Raw genomic sequence first — 15,149 nt, 5'->3', positions numbered from 1 at the left:
TATTATTTAGGTGGTGGATCATTCTCAGCATTGCAGTCACACTGACATGGTGGTGGTGTGTATGAGTGGATCAGACACAGCAACGCTGATGGAGTTTTTAAACACCTCACTGTCCCTGCTGGACTGAGAATAGTCCACCAACCAAAATTATCCAGCCAACCGGCCCCATGGACAGCGTCCTGTCACCACTGATGAAGGTCTATAAGATGAGCGATCGTCTCTGATTTTACATCCACAAGGTGGAGTGTCTACTAGGTATGAGTGTCTAATAGAGTGGACAGTGAGTGGAAACGGTATTTAAAAACTGCAGCAGCGCCGCTGTGTCTGATCCACTCATACCAGCACAACACAAACTAACACACCACCACCATGCCAGTGTCACTGCAGTGCTGAGAATGACCCACCACCCAAATAATGGTCCTGGGAGAGTCCTGACCATTGAAGAACAGGGTGAAAGCAGGCTAACAATATATGCAGAGAAACAGATGGACTACAGTCAGTAATTGTAGAACTACAAAGAGCTTCTACATGGTGGAGCTGATAAAATGGACAGTGTGTGTAGAAACAAGGAGGTGGTTTAAATGTTATGGCTGATCCTATACTGTATATATATACACATACACATAGATAGATAGATAGATAGATAGATAGATAGATAGATAGATAGATAGATAGATAGATAGATAGATAGATAGATAGATAGATAGATAGATAGATAGATAGATAGATAGATATTTTAATAAAAATAATAATAAAAAATTTTTTGACAGGTTAAATGTAGGCTCATCCCAAACACTAATACTAAACACTACAATTTAACCTTAGCTGCTACCACAAATCAACTAACCGGCACCACCACACTTCATCATGACTGTCTGTGATGGAGTTCTATAATGAAGAGCAGTTGGTTGTGGATCAGTTGTCACCGGTTATAAATTGCAAGCTTGTGTTTGGAAAGCCCACATCAGCTGCATGTTTTTGTCAGTTAAACTGTCTTGTTTTCTCCACTCGGCCACTTGATAATTTGGTTCCTTTAAAAAAACATATACAGTTCAACATTTTTGGAAAACACAAATAGACATTTCACCTCTTTCTCAGATGCTTTAGAAGAAAAGAGCAAGCGTTATGCCTGTAGTCTGACCAAGCCTCCTGTACAGTGTACTGAGGCCACACTACACAGTAGGCTTTAACATTTTATTTAATTAAAATTACATTATATGATTTGAAGTTTGTGTTTTCTTACAACTGTTTTCAACAGATCGGTATAAAACACTTACCGTATATACATATTAATACCCTTTCAACTTTGTAGCAACAGTTTGGAGAGAGTTATTTCCTGTTACAGCATGACTGTGCACCTGTGAACAAAGTGAGGTCCACACAGACATGGTTTCACTAGTTTGATGGGAAGAATTTCAGTTGCACACACAGAACCTTTTTGTTTAGCATCAGTGCCTGACCTTACAAATGCTTTGTTGACTAAATGAGTACAGATATTCACAGACAAACTTTGAGAAAAGCCTTTGCAGAAGACTTCCCAGAAGTGTCAGTGTCCATATGGCTTTAACCATATAGTGTATTTGTGTATATTAGATATAGAACTAGAGCCAAAAGTATGCGGGCGCATCTTCTAAATAGTATTGAACTGGCTATTTCAGCTAGATTTTTTAACAGGTGCATAATAACATGCAGATGAGCATAAACAATAATTCACAAAACCTGGTTAACCTGGTAACTTTTAAACAAGACTAGACAATGGCAAATATATGGCTTGTTTATATACAGTGATGGAAAAATAAGTAATTGCCACATTTCTGATCTGCTTGCTATTTGCATATTTGTTACATTAAATCATTTCAGATAGTCAAACTGATTCTGACTAGAACTTGTGACAAAACCTAAAAACTGAGGCAAAATTATCATATTTTCAATAAAAAAACAAATGTCGGTAAGGACATTTTAGCTTTTCCAAATGTAACACTGTCTATGTTTTATCTTCTTATCAGGTAGGGACATTTAAGGTTGGGACATTTCAGCTGCAAGTGAACATGTCACTACCATTGCCACTTGAATGCTTAGGTCCTCTTAATTGTAGCATTAATTACTAAATAAATAAAAAAAATGCCACTGGAAGCAAGAGCAGCACAGTTTTTCACATACATCATTTGGGTTGACTAAGAAGAAGCATAAAGGTTTGGAATCAGCATGCCTGAGGCAAGTTAGTAAAATACCCTCTTCTATATACTTATGATAATGCCCATCCATAAAGAGTACACATAAGTAAAGAAAGGAATTGCCAAATATTGTGTAAAAACCTGAAGTATGATAGCAAAATGTCAAGCCTTACTGCCAAACGTCAGTGTCTAAAAATTAGAGAAACCAAAGTACTTAAAATATTAGGACACCAGTATCTCAACACAGTTTGAATGGACTTTAGAACAAGAAAATGACTAGATATCATGTGTCATATGATGCAATGTAATTGTGTGAGGCAATACTGTGGTTCAGATGAGTTCTTATTGGAAACCTTGACAGACACTGTATAGAGGAAGCTTGGGACATTCTGTTCTAAAGTAAGTGTTTGTGTTATTGCAAGTGCTGTGTGCTGGGGTTATATGCATCAAGCTATGCTATGAGCAAGCTTTAAGAAGCACAGTGACACAGCTATGAAAGTAGGATACAGGTCCTGAAGACCTGAGTTTGATGTTCACTTCTAGTTGTGCTGTGTGCAGTTTCTCTGGGTACTTCAGTTTCCTCCCACCTCCCAAAAGCAAGTCAGTAGGTGGATTAACTACTCTAAATTTATTGCATATGCTACAGTAAATAAACGAGTAACGAGTAATAAACTGAGAACCTGTGTAGTGATATATAATCATGTTGGGCTCAGTATTTCTGGGATATTGTTTGAGTCCAGTATGGTTTATCAAAATAAAGCAGTGATTAAGAATTTTGGAAGGAATTTTATTATTGTGGTTAGAAACGCCAGCTCACAATTCATAATATTAATAAATATGAGTCCGAGCTAGTGAATCCAAAGGGTCTAGGTTCTAGGGTCTGGTGCCATCCAGAAACACTGAGCGCAAGCCAAAAGTTCCCACCCATTGACTTACAGACTTACACCAAATTTATAGTAGCTATTTCACCTGTTGTATGATTCTGGGAGCTTGGTACCCACTGGAAACACAACAGACACAAGGACTCTTATTAAATACCTCATTAAAGACATATTGAGCTGCTCAGGTGGCGCAGCAGTAAAACACGCTAGCATACCAGAGTTGGGATATCGAATACATCGTATGGAATCTCAGCTCTGCCATCCATCCGGCTGGGCTGGGCGACTACATGAACAACGATTGGCTGTTGTTCACAGGGTGGGATAAGCCAGACCAGGGTTTCTCATAACTGGTGCAATTACGAGTGCAGAGTTGAGGAATAATGCTGATCAGGGTGTGGCTCTCCGTGCACAACTGATCCGCATATGAACTCACCTCGTGCAGGTGAAATGATGCAGTCGGTACTGCACACGTGTCAGAGGGGGCGTGTGTCAGTCAGTTGCAAAGCTCCTCAGTCAGCAGTGGGGGGTTGAATCAGAAGAGGTGAAGCATAACGCAATAAGGGTAATTGGACACGACTAAATTAGGGGAGGAAATTGTGGGAAAAAGAAAAGACATGTAGAATGATGGTGGATGGTAAGTTGTATGTCTTCCATACAAGTCTGTAGGCAAATCTGATGCCCTGTGCAAACACGTGTTAAAAATACATTTTAAAAACCATCTACATGCCGCTCAGGTGGCGCAGCGGTAAAAAACACGCTGAACACCAGAGCTGGGATCTCGAATACATCGTATCGAATCACAGCTCTGCCTGCTGGCTGGGCTGAGCAGTCACACGAACAACGATTGGCCTGTTGTTCAGATAGGGGTGGGATATTAAAAATCCGGATAGGGTCTCTCTCATAAATAATGCAATTACAACCTCTGCTGACTGATTGATGGCGCCTCCACAGAGATGGGAATAGAGTGCTGTCAGGGTGTGTCTCTCCGTACACAGTGCTTATCTGCATTGCACTCGCCAAAGTGTAGGTGACAAAATGCATACGGCTGCTGCCCATGTGTCGGAGTGGGCGTGGGTTAGCTTTGTTCTCCTCAATCAGAGCGGGGATCGGCATTGGGGGAGAGGAAGCATGACGCAATCGGGCAATTGGATGCGTTAAAAGGGAGAAAAAGGGGAGAAAATGCATTTAAAATATATACAGTGTATCACAAAAGTGAGTACACCCCTCACATTTCTGCAAATATTTTATTATATCTTTTCATGGGACAACACTATAGAAATAAAACTTGGATATAACTTAGAGTAGTCAGTGTACAGCTTGTATAGCAGTGTAGATTTACTGTCTTCTGAAAATAACTCAACACACAGCCATTAATGTCTAAATGGCTGGCAACATAAGTGAGTACACCCCACAGTGAACATGTCCAAATTTTGCCCAAAGTGTCAATATTTTGTGTGACCACCATTATTATCCAGCACTGCCTTAACCCTCCTGGGCATGGAATTCACCAGAGCTGCACAGGTTGCTACTGGAATCCTCTTCCACTCCTCCATGATGACATCACGGAGCTGGTGGATGTTAGACACCTTGAACTCCTCCACCTTCCACTTGAGGATGCGCCACAGGTGCTCAATTGGGTTTAGTCCATCACCTTTACCTTCAGCTTCCTCAGCAAGGCAGTTGCCATCTTGGAGGTTGTGTTTGGGGTCGTTATCCTGTTGGAAAACTGCCATGAGGCTCAGTTTTCGAAGGGAGGGGATCATGCTCTGTTTCAGAATGTCACAGTACATGTTGGAATTCATGTTTCCCTCAATGAACTGCAGCTCCCCAGTGCCAGCAACACTCATGCAGCCCAAGACCATGATGCTACCACCACCATGCTTGACTGTAGGCAAGATACAGTTGTCTTGGTACTTCTCACCTGGGCGCCGCCACACATGCTGGACACCATCTGAGCCAAACAAGTTTATCTTGGTCTCGTCAGACCACAGGGCATTCCAGTAATCCATGTTCTTGGACTGCTTGTTTTCAGCAAACTGTTTGCTGGCTTTCTTGTGCGTCAGCTTCCTTCTGGGATGACGACCATGCAGACCGAGTTGATGCAGTGTGCGGTGTATGGTCTGAGCACTGACAGGCTGACCTCCCACGTCTTCAACCTCTGCAGCAATGCTGGCAGCACTCATGTGTCTATTTTTTAAAGCCAACCTCTGGATATGACGCCGAACACGTGGACTCAACTTCTTTGGTCGACCCTGGCGAAGCCTGTTCCGAGTGGAACCTGTCCTGGAAAACCGCTGTATGACCTTGGCCACCATGCTGTAGCTCAGTTTCAGGGTGTTAGCAATCTTCTTATAGCCCAGGCCATCTTTGTGGAGAGCAACAATTCCATTTCTCACATCCTCAGAGAGTTCTTTGCCATGAGGTGCCATGTTGAATATCCAGTGGCCAGTATGAGAGAATTGTACCCAAAACACCAAATTTAACAGCCCTGCTCCCCATTTACACCTGGGACCTTGACACATGACACCAGGGAGGGACAACGACACATTTGGGCACAATTTGGACATGTTCACTGTGGGGTGTACTCACTTATGTTGCCAGCTATTTAGACATTGATGGCTGTGTGTTGAGTTATTTTCAGAAGACAGTAAATCTACACTGCTATACAAGCTGTACACTGACTACTCTAAGTTATATCCAAGTTTCATGTCTATAGTGTTGTCCAATGAAAAGATATAATGAAATATTTGCAGAAATGTGAGGGATGTACTCACTTCTGTGATACACTGTATATATAAATCTACATGCATGGATCTGGGTAGTCAGTATAATTAGTGTCCTGGCTGTGGCGCCCCTTCTTTAATCTAAGTTTTTGATTTGCTATGCATTAAAATGAGTATTTTACTATATGCTTTGTACAATGCTTTTTAAATTCAAGACTGTTCTGTGGGACTAAACATAGAAGCGGAGGAATGGACCAAACTTTGATTAAAAACTCTAACTAGGCAAAAGAGACAAATGCAATTTTGTTAAGCAAGCTTATAAACAGTGTTGAGTATTTCATGGACCAAATGCTGGTAACTCCAGCACTGTTCAGGGTGAATTCAAAACAGTTATGAGTTCCCCTTTGGGACAGTTTTAACAAACCACCGCTTCTTCTTTCTCTGTGTAATCTCCTTTCGTGAACGTAAAGCCCCCATCAGCAAAACCAGGCTGCCTGTTGTGAACCATCTGACAGCAGGGCTGTATCAAAATAAGTCTCCTGCATTGGGAAGTGAAAGTGGGTTTCAAAACTATCTCCCTTCCTGCTGTCTTTTCCCCTTTTTGTGCTTCTGGCCCAAAAGACAAGCAGACAGTCATCTTCAATCAGCCCACTTATGTCTGTTCTGTAAAATTTGTAACCACCCTGTTGAAAGGAGAACTGTTTGCTCATCTTGCCCCTCACTCAGACAGCACAAAAATTTTTTTTATTGCACAAGGCTTGGTGGGTAGCACTGTCGCCTCACAGCAAGAAGGTCCTGGGTTTGATCCCCAGGCAAGGTGGTCCGGGTCCTTTCTGTGTGGAGTTTGCATGTTCTCCCCGTGTCTGTGTGGGTTTCCTCCATGAGCTCTGGTTTCCTCCCAAAATGCAGTCAGGTTATTTGGACACACTGAATTGCCCTATAGGTGAATGGGTGTGTGTATGTGTGTGTGTGTCTAGCGGGCGCCCAGGGTGTTACTGTGTGCCTTGCGCCCATTGAAAAGCTGGGATAGGCTCCAGCAAGTGACCCTAATTGGATAAGCGGTTAAGAAAGTGAGTGAGTGAGTAAATGGCATCACATGTCTTTTACAGTGTATGAATACATTTTTACTTCAGCAGTTTACTTGTTTAAAGAAAAGAGGCTGCTTTTACGAAGTGGTATGGCATTGATGTAATGGGTAGTGAACCTAAGCATATTGTGGAGTTCTGTGTCCAGTTTACAGCTTAACGAACTGAGACTTTGGATAGTTATGTCTATCTGTTGCTATGACGGCACTGTTTAGAAGAGGCTGCGTGGGGGTGCTGGGTACAGGGTGTTGCAGCGCGCCCTTGTTTCACACCGAGAGTGTGTGTGTGCATGTATGTACTCTGCTTGGGCCTGTTTTCTGTTATTACAGGGTCTTGCACAGACAGTCTTCTAACAAACAAGTGCCTTTTGAGTAACTGCAAGTGTCTCCCTTGGGGTCAAAACCAGTGTATCCCAATATTGGTCCCACCATATCAATACACCCTTTTTATTAAACATTATACAGGTGGCACAGTTACTGGGGCTGTGTAATGCTCATATCAAAACTTACCCTGGGCAAATGTGTGCTCCAGGCGGTGCTTCAGGCTTTTACTTATTAATGGATGATGCGAGTAAAAATTGTCATCCAGATTGCAAATACACACATTAATAAGTACAGTGAGCAGTGTCAAGTGTTGTGCTCACTGTTGTTAGATTCTTCTCTTCATGATTCAGTATACAAGTGAGATCTGGGCTGCAGGCAGGCCAGTCAAGCACACGCACTCTTTGTCTACAAAGCCACACTGTTGTAGCATTGTCTTGCTAAAACAACTATGGATCTTTCTGGGAAAACGATCACTTAATGGCAACGTATGTCTTTCTAAAATTCAGGTATACACCCCCAGTTCAATATTATCTTCACACATGTGCAAGCCAATGTATAAACAGTACTTGATTGGCTATATTGTGCTTCAAATTAAGCCAATTTAATGGGATTGTCTGTATATTTATATAAATGTTTATTGCATTTATTAGATTCTTTGGGCCTCAGGAGACTAAATGTATAGATATAGCCAGAATTTATTACATGGTAATCAGACTTCAGCCAGCTTCAAACACCTTGGACAAAGTAGTCACCTTTGTCTCAAAGTAGTGTTTCAATGCCAATGTTAGGTCATGAATATTGTCTAAACAATTGAGAGTTAAGGGCCTTGCTCAAGGGACCAACAGTGGCAACCTGGCAGTGGTGGGGCTTGAACCATCAACCTTTCAATTACCAGTCCAGTACCTTAACCACTAGGCTACAACTGCCCACTACAACTATGCTTGGGTTATTGTTTCTTCAGAGCTGGAAAGGAAGGGCCAGTGTGTTCCTGCTCCCTTAGATATTGCTACGTGGGGCTTTCACATTGTAGTTTAATCATCACAGCTGTTACTGTATCCAACAAGCTTTAGGTAAAACATTGGTCGAATCTCTAAATTTGTAGAGTTTACCCAGAAATGTTGGTACTATGGTACATACTTGATAAAAGTCAGGACAAATCTGTGTCAAAATTTAAGCAGACTTAGCCCTTGATGTGTGTTTTGGGTCAAGGCCCTACTAAAACATCCAATTAAGATACATAAAGAAGATGCACTGGCAGTTAAACAGCCCCAGAGCATAATACTACCACCACCATGCTTGCAAGTAGGGACAGTGTTGTTGGATTGAAACGCCTTTTTCTGCTTTAAACATATTGTCATTAGATCCAAATATTTCAGTTGTTTGCTTTTCTGTTCAGCAACACATAAAGGTTAACTTTGGATAGTTACAAGTTTTTTTTTAAAGGTAATACCATTTCAGCAGTCTCTGGTTATTTTTGTAGGCCTGTTATCCAAGCAGTTGAGATGAGATGCTACAGAACCATCCTTGACGTCTCCTATAAAGACCACATCACAAACGAAGAGATCCTCAGCACCATCAAGCAAGCCATCGGACAATACGAAGACCTCATCACAAAAGTTAAAATGAGGAAACTAAAATGATATGGCCACGTCACAAAAAGCAACGGCCTTGCGAAGGTCATTCTGCAAGGAACCGTCCAAGGATTCAGCAGAGAAAGAAGTGGGCCGACAACATCTCAGAATGGACCCAGAGGAGCTTTGCGGAGACCCTGGAGATAGCACATGACCGCCAAAAATGGAGAGGACTGTTGAACGCGTCAGCCCAGCACCCCCACGACCACCCCCGGTCAAGGGACCAGTGACAGTTATTTGGTGTTTCTTCTAGGACATCTGACAATTTGGACAAATTTCATCTTAGGTAACACTTGGTGTTTTCTTTCTGACCTTGGCAGAAAGACTACTGTTTAATCTCTTTCGTACTTACAAACAATTGTCTGTACAGATTACCTTGGAATCTGAGTTTTTTAAACATCTCCAAAAGGCATTCCTGACTTTGATTAGAATGAAGCATTGAGTAAAGATGAATGAATAAACATTAGGGATGTAACGATGCACCACAAGACAGTTAAGATTCACATGTGTTACGATTCAAATCGGTTTACATGTATAATGAATCGATATTCACTTTAAACAGCAGGGGGCACTGGCGCTATTCACCTCCCCTGGTTGACGTCACTACAGGGTTGCCAGGTTCGGAATTTTCCAGCCAAATTTATTTATGTGAGGATACTTTTTTTATTTGTATGATTCATTTATTTATTTAATTTTGGATTTATTTTAAAATTTCATTTCAGTTTTTTTTTTACACGAAAAGGGAAATGTGCAGCATTGTTTTGCACAGTTTATACCTACCTTAGAAATAAAAGGACGTTCATTATTTAGATAAATAAAAGATACAGTCTTCAATTTAATTTTGTTTTAAAAAATCTGGGAAAAAAAACATATCGTGTATCCTGTATCGTGAATCGCATCACATCATGGGTAGAGTGTATCGTTAAATCCCTAATAAACATTATGGCTAATCATGTAAAAAAAACAGGGCCAATCACAGATTACGAACTAACCCCTGGCACTATTCTTATCCTCTGTCGCTTCAGTCATAAAATAGCGCTCCTAGATTAGTGCTGCATTTCAGGTCTATTTTGGCTCCAGGTGCAATCTTGATTATAGAAGATGGATTGAGGATCATTAAATAGCTATTATAGCAGCGTGGAGTCTTAGGACACAACAGTAATGAGGTGCAGTGTTAGTAATCGATGGGTGTTGGGCCTTTTGCTGTTTAAAAAGTCTGTAGATGTCCTAGTTTTCACGTCAATATCTTGCATCCATGTGCATTGTTAATGTAATATACATAGTGTAGCGGATGAAGCTTGAGAATAAACTTTCTTTTAATGTGAAGATGAATCATGAATTGAAGCACTATATATGAGGCAAATTAACATGTTTAAGTGGAGTGTATCATCATTATACTGCTGTTCACATTTCTTTAAATGAAAACAGACAGCAATGATTGGCAAATCCTTTATGACCTGACTTCCTTCCTGGATACTTGTAGGATACTCTCCTGAACACTCTCCTTAACAATAATACAATAGTTAATTTACTAAGCTTAGGATGGAAGTTAATTCAGATCAGTTAACATTAAGATACACTCAAAAGCACCCAGGTGGAGCAGTATATATATATTTATATTAGGGCTGTCGAAGTTAACGCGATAATAACGCATTAACGCAATCTCAATTTAACGCGATTAAGATAATTAGTGCCATTAACGCAAATTCTAGTTCATGTTGAGACTTGACTGGTAGAACAAACGTTTTAATGTCGGACTTGCCACCGTTTTTCATTTGCGGTTTGTTAACAAAATGTAAAAGAGCGTCGTAGCATCTGCACTTGCATAATAAAGAAATAAATACACGCTATATTCACAAGTTGTCGGGAGCAGAACACTTTAATAATTTATTCTGTTACGGTAAAGAATACCGGACAGCTGAGTCAAGCACGTTAGTTTATGAGCTATGGAAGCCCCAAAGGGTCAAAACACACTCACTTCGTGTAGAAACGTCCATCAAACCATTGTATAGTATTACTGCCTAGTATGTGAGTGAATAAAACTCCCTTACAGTTTTCTCTTGTCCCAGCAGTTTTTAACATTAGTACATTTAGCATAAAATGAAAAACACCATTTTAATTGTAACATTTCACTTAAAAATCCTTGTTTTCTATAACATTTACACAGATTTTTTTAAATGCGATTAATCGCGATTAACTATATGAAATTCTGAGATTAATCGCGATTAAAAATTTTAATCGTTTGACAGCCCTAATTTATATATACAGTGTATCACAAAAGTGAGTACACCCCTCACATTTCTGCAGATATTTAAGTATATCTTTTCATGGGACAACACTGACAAAATGACACTTTGACACAATGAAAAGTAGTCTGTGTGCAGCTTGTATAACAGTGTAAATTTATTCTTCCCTCAAAATAACTCAATATACAGCCATTAATGTCTAAACCACCGGCAACAAAAGTGAGTACACCCCTTAGTGAAAGTTCCTGAAGTGTCAATATTTTGTGTGGCCACCATTATTTTCCAGAACTGCCTTAACTCTCCTGGGCATGGAGTTTACCAGAGCTTCACAGGTTGCCACTGGAATGCTTTTCCACTCCTCCATGACGACATCACGGAGCTGGCGGATATTCGAGACTTTTCGCTCCTCCACCTTCCACTTGAGGATGCCCCAAAGATGTTCTATTGGGTTTAGGTCTGGAGACATGCTTGGCCAGTCCATCACCTTTACCCTCAGCCTCTTCAATAAAGCAGTGGTCGTCTTAGAGGTGTGTTTGGGGTCATTATCATGCTGGAACACTGCCCTGCGACCCAGTTTCCGGAGGGAGGGGATCATTCTCTGCTTCAGTATTTCACAGTACATATTGGAGTTCATGTGTCCCTCAATGAAATGTAACTCCCCAACACCTGCTGCACTCATGCAGCCCCAGACCATGGCATTCCCACCACCATGCTTGACTGTAGGCATGACACACTTATCTTTGTACTCCTCACCTGATTGCCGCCACACATGCTTGAGACCATCTGAACCAAACAAATTAATCTTGGTCTCATCAGACCATAGGACATGGTTCCAGTAATCCATGTCCTTTGTTGACATGTCTTCAGCAAACTGTTTGCGGGCTTTCTTGTGTAGAGACTTCAGAAGAGGCTTCCTTCTGGGGTGACAGCCATGCAGACCAATTTGATGTAGTGTGCGGCGTATGGTCTGAGCACTGACAGGCTGACCCCCCCACCTTTTCAATCTCTGCAGCAATGCTGACAGCACTCCTGCGCCTATCTTTCAAAGACAGCAGTTGGATGTGACACTGAGCACGTGCACTCAGCTTCTTTGGACGACCAACGCGAGGTCTCTTCTGAGTGGACCCTGCTCTTTTAAAACGCTGGATGATCTTGGCCACTGTGCTGCAGCTCAGTTTCAGGGTGTTGGCAATCTTCTTGTAGCCTTGGCCATCTTCATGTAGCGCAACAATTCGTCTTTTAAGATCCTCAGAGAGTTCTTTGCCATGAGGTGCCATGTTGGAACTTTCAGTGACCAGTATGAGAGAGTGTGAGAGCTGTACTACTAAATTGAACACACCTGCTCCCTATGCACACCTGAGACCTAGTAACACTAACAAATCACATGACATTTTGGAGAGAAAATGACAAGCAGTGCTCAATTTGGACATTTAGGGGTGTAGTCTCTTAGAGGTGTACTCACTTTTGTTGCCGGTGGTTTAGACATTAATGGCTGTATATTGAGTTATTTTGAGGGAAGAATACATTTACACTGTTATATAAGCTGCACACAGACTACTTTTAATTGTGTCAAAGTGTCATTTTGTCAGTGTTGTCCCATGAAAAGATATACTTAAATATCTGCAGAAATGTGAGGGGTGTACTCACTTTTGTGATACACTGTATATATATATATATACACACACACCCATTTTTTGATGCAGTGGTGGACCCTGTTAGGTGACAACAGTTTTCTGAAGTACTCCCAAGTCCATGTGGCTATACATGCTGTCTGAGGGCTTAAAGGCCACCCACATTTAACAATGGTTTTCAGCCTTGCCCTACAGGGACTGTGTATTCCCTCTGGATTCTCTGAATCTTTTAACATTTTATGTATGGTAGATATTGAAGAACATATATTATTTGCAATCTTGTGGCAAGAAATGTTCTGTTTGAACGTGTTGACAGTTCTCTCACAAGGTTCGGTACAAAGTGTTAAGAAAGAGAGATGACAGTATTACTGATTTATGATTTATATTTATGGATGTACGAATGGATTACAGCCACCACTAATGCTCTGTCTGATTTGACAGAAATTCCTTTTCACTTTTCCTTCTTGCTTTGATCAGTTGAGGAGTCTGATAAACACAGCCGTAATCTAGTCCTGAAAATGTTCTCGTCCTCTTTTGAACTTCTGCACTTTCTCCCACACCCACATGTTTTTCTTCCACTGAAGCTGTGTGCTTATTGTTTTGTTTTTATCCTACCAGGATTTTTGCAGCTTCTTTTTTCTTAGAAGTGGCAATGTTTGGGGCTCTGGTTTATCTTTTTGGGGAGAGGAATACCTATCAAACTGTAAATCAAGCACTTACATTATGGTGAGTTTAAATCTTAATGATGGCATTAGCCATTGTTCAACCAGGACCTGAATTGGCACAGCTTTCTGAAAAAGAGGGATGACATTTTCATCTCCCCATTAATCATGCAACACCAGCCAATCTTGGCTGACTGTTAGCTCATTTGGATGGGGATTCACATACATATTCGCATTTGTGAACAGTACCTCCATGGGTGGTCCAAGTCGCTTTGGGTAAAAGCATCTGCTAAATGCCTCAAATGAACTAGACGTCATTGATGGCTGTTAGGTCGATGCTGCCCCCTAGTGAGTTCTGCTCATAATTACAATCAGGTAGACAACCTGAGGTAGACAACCTGAGCTAGAACTGGACAAGTGTTGTCTGACTCATGATGTGGCTCTGTATAACGTATACCACCATGGCTGGATTACTGACCAGGTCAGGACTCTCCCAGGACCACTACAGAGCAGGTATTATTTGGGTGGTGGGTCATTCTCAGCACTGCAGTGGCACTGACATGGTGGTGGTGTGTTAGTGTGTGTTGTGCTGGTATGATTGGATATGGCACAGAAATGCTGATGGAGTTTTTAAACACCTCACTGTCACTGCTGAACTGAGAATAGTCCACCAACCAAAAATATCCAGCCAACAGTGCCCCGTAGGCAGCGTCCTAAGATGACCAACTCAAACAGCAGCAATAGATGAGCGATCGTCTCTGACTTTACATCTACAAGGTGGACCAACTAGGTAGGAGTGTCTAATAGAGTGGACAGTGAGTGGATACGGTATTTAAAAACTCCAGCAGTGCTGCTGTGTCTGATCCACTCATACCAGCACAACACACACTAACACACCACCACCATGTCAGTGTCACTGCAGTGCTGAGAATGCTCCACCACCTAAATAATACCTGCTCTGTGGTGGTCCTGTGGAGGTTCTGTTCTGACCATTGAAGAACAGGGTGAAAGCAGGCTAAAAAGTATGTAGAGAAACAGATAGACTACAGTCAGTAATTGTAGAACTACAAAGTGCTTCTATATGGTAAGTGGAGCTGATAAAATGGACAGTGAGTGTAGAAACAATGAGGTGGGTTTTAATGTTATGGCTGATCAGTGTAACATATCCTATTACTTCTGTCATACGTCATCATTCCTGCTACTGTCTGCAGATACCATATTACACCTTCCACATTTTCCTCCTTACCGTCAACACATTGTCAAAGTAAGACCCAAAGTATGTACTGACATTTTGTCACATTGTCTGGGTGTACCCTTACCATACTATTCTCCTGAGACTTAATGAAAGGGGATGACCAAAAATAAGTTATGGTTGGGTGGATGGAGAGATGGGGGAAACTAGGGAAAGAAGAGAAAGCTGAGACAGGGGGGAGGCCTGCTACACCAGTCCATGAGGAACAATGGGACGGGCACAGTTTCCAGGGCAACATAAGAGGCTGGAGCTGCTTAGGTGAGCGGTATCTAAGTAACAAGAGCAAACAGATGAGGATTAAAGTGGTACCCACATACTGCATACATCTCAGGATGAGATGCTACTAATAGTAAAACATAGACAGGTACTGCAGATAGTGAAGTTGTTGCATAGTTTCTTAAAGGGTCAAGAGGATCTGGGTTTGATCCTCGCCTCTGCTTACTGTCTGCTTGGAGTCTGGCATTGTGCTCAGTGCTTCTGGAATGGGCCCTGGACTTATGGGCCCAACCCTAACTAGCAAAAGTCAATACTGAAGAATATA

The sequence above is a fragment of the Trichomycterus rosablanca genome, chromosome 19 (genome assembly GCF_030014385.1).
Source record: "Trichomycterus rosablanca isolate fTriRos1 chromosome 19, fTriRos1.hap1, whole genome shotgun sequence".
Classification (NCBI taxonomy): Eukaryota; Metazoa; Chordata; class Actinopteri; order Siluriformes; family Trichomycteridae; genus Trichomycterus; species Trichomycterus rosablanca.
The sequence above is the reverse complement of the archived record's forward strand: the minus strand, read 5'-3'. Positions refer to the sequence as shown.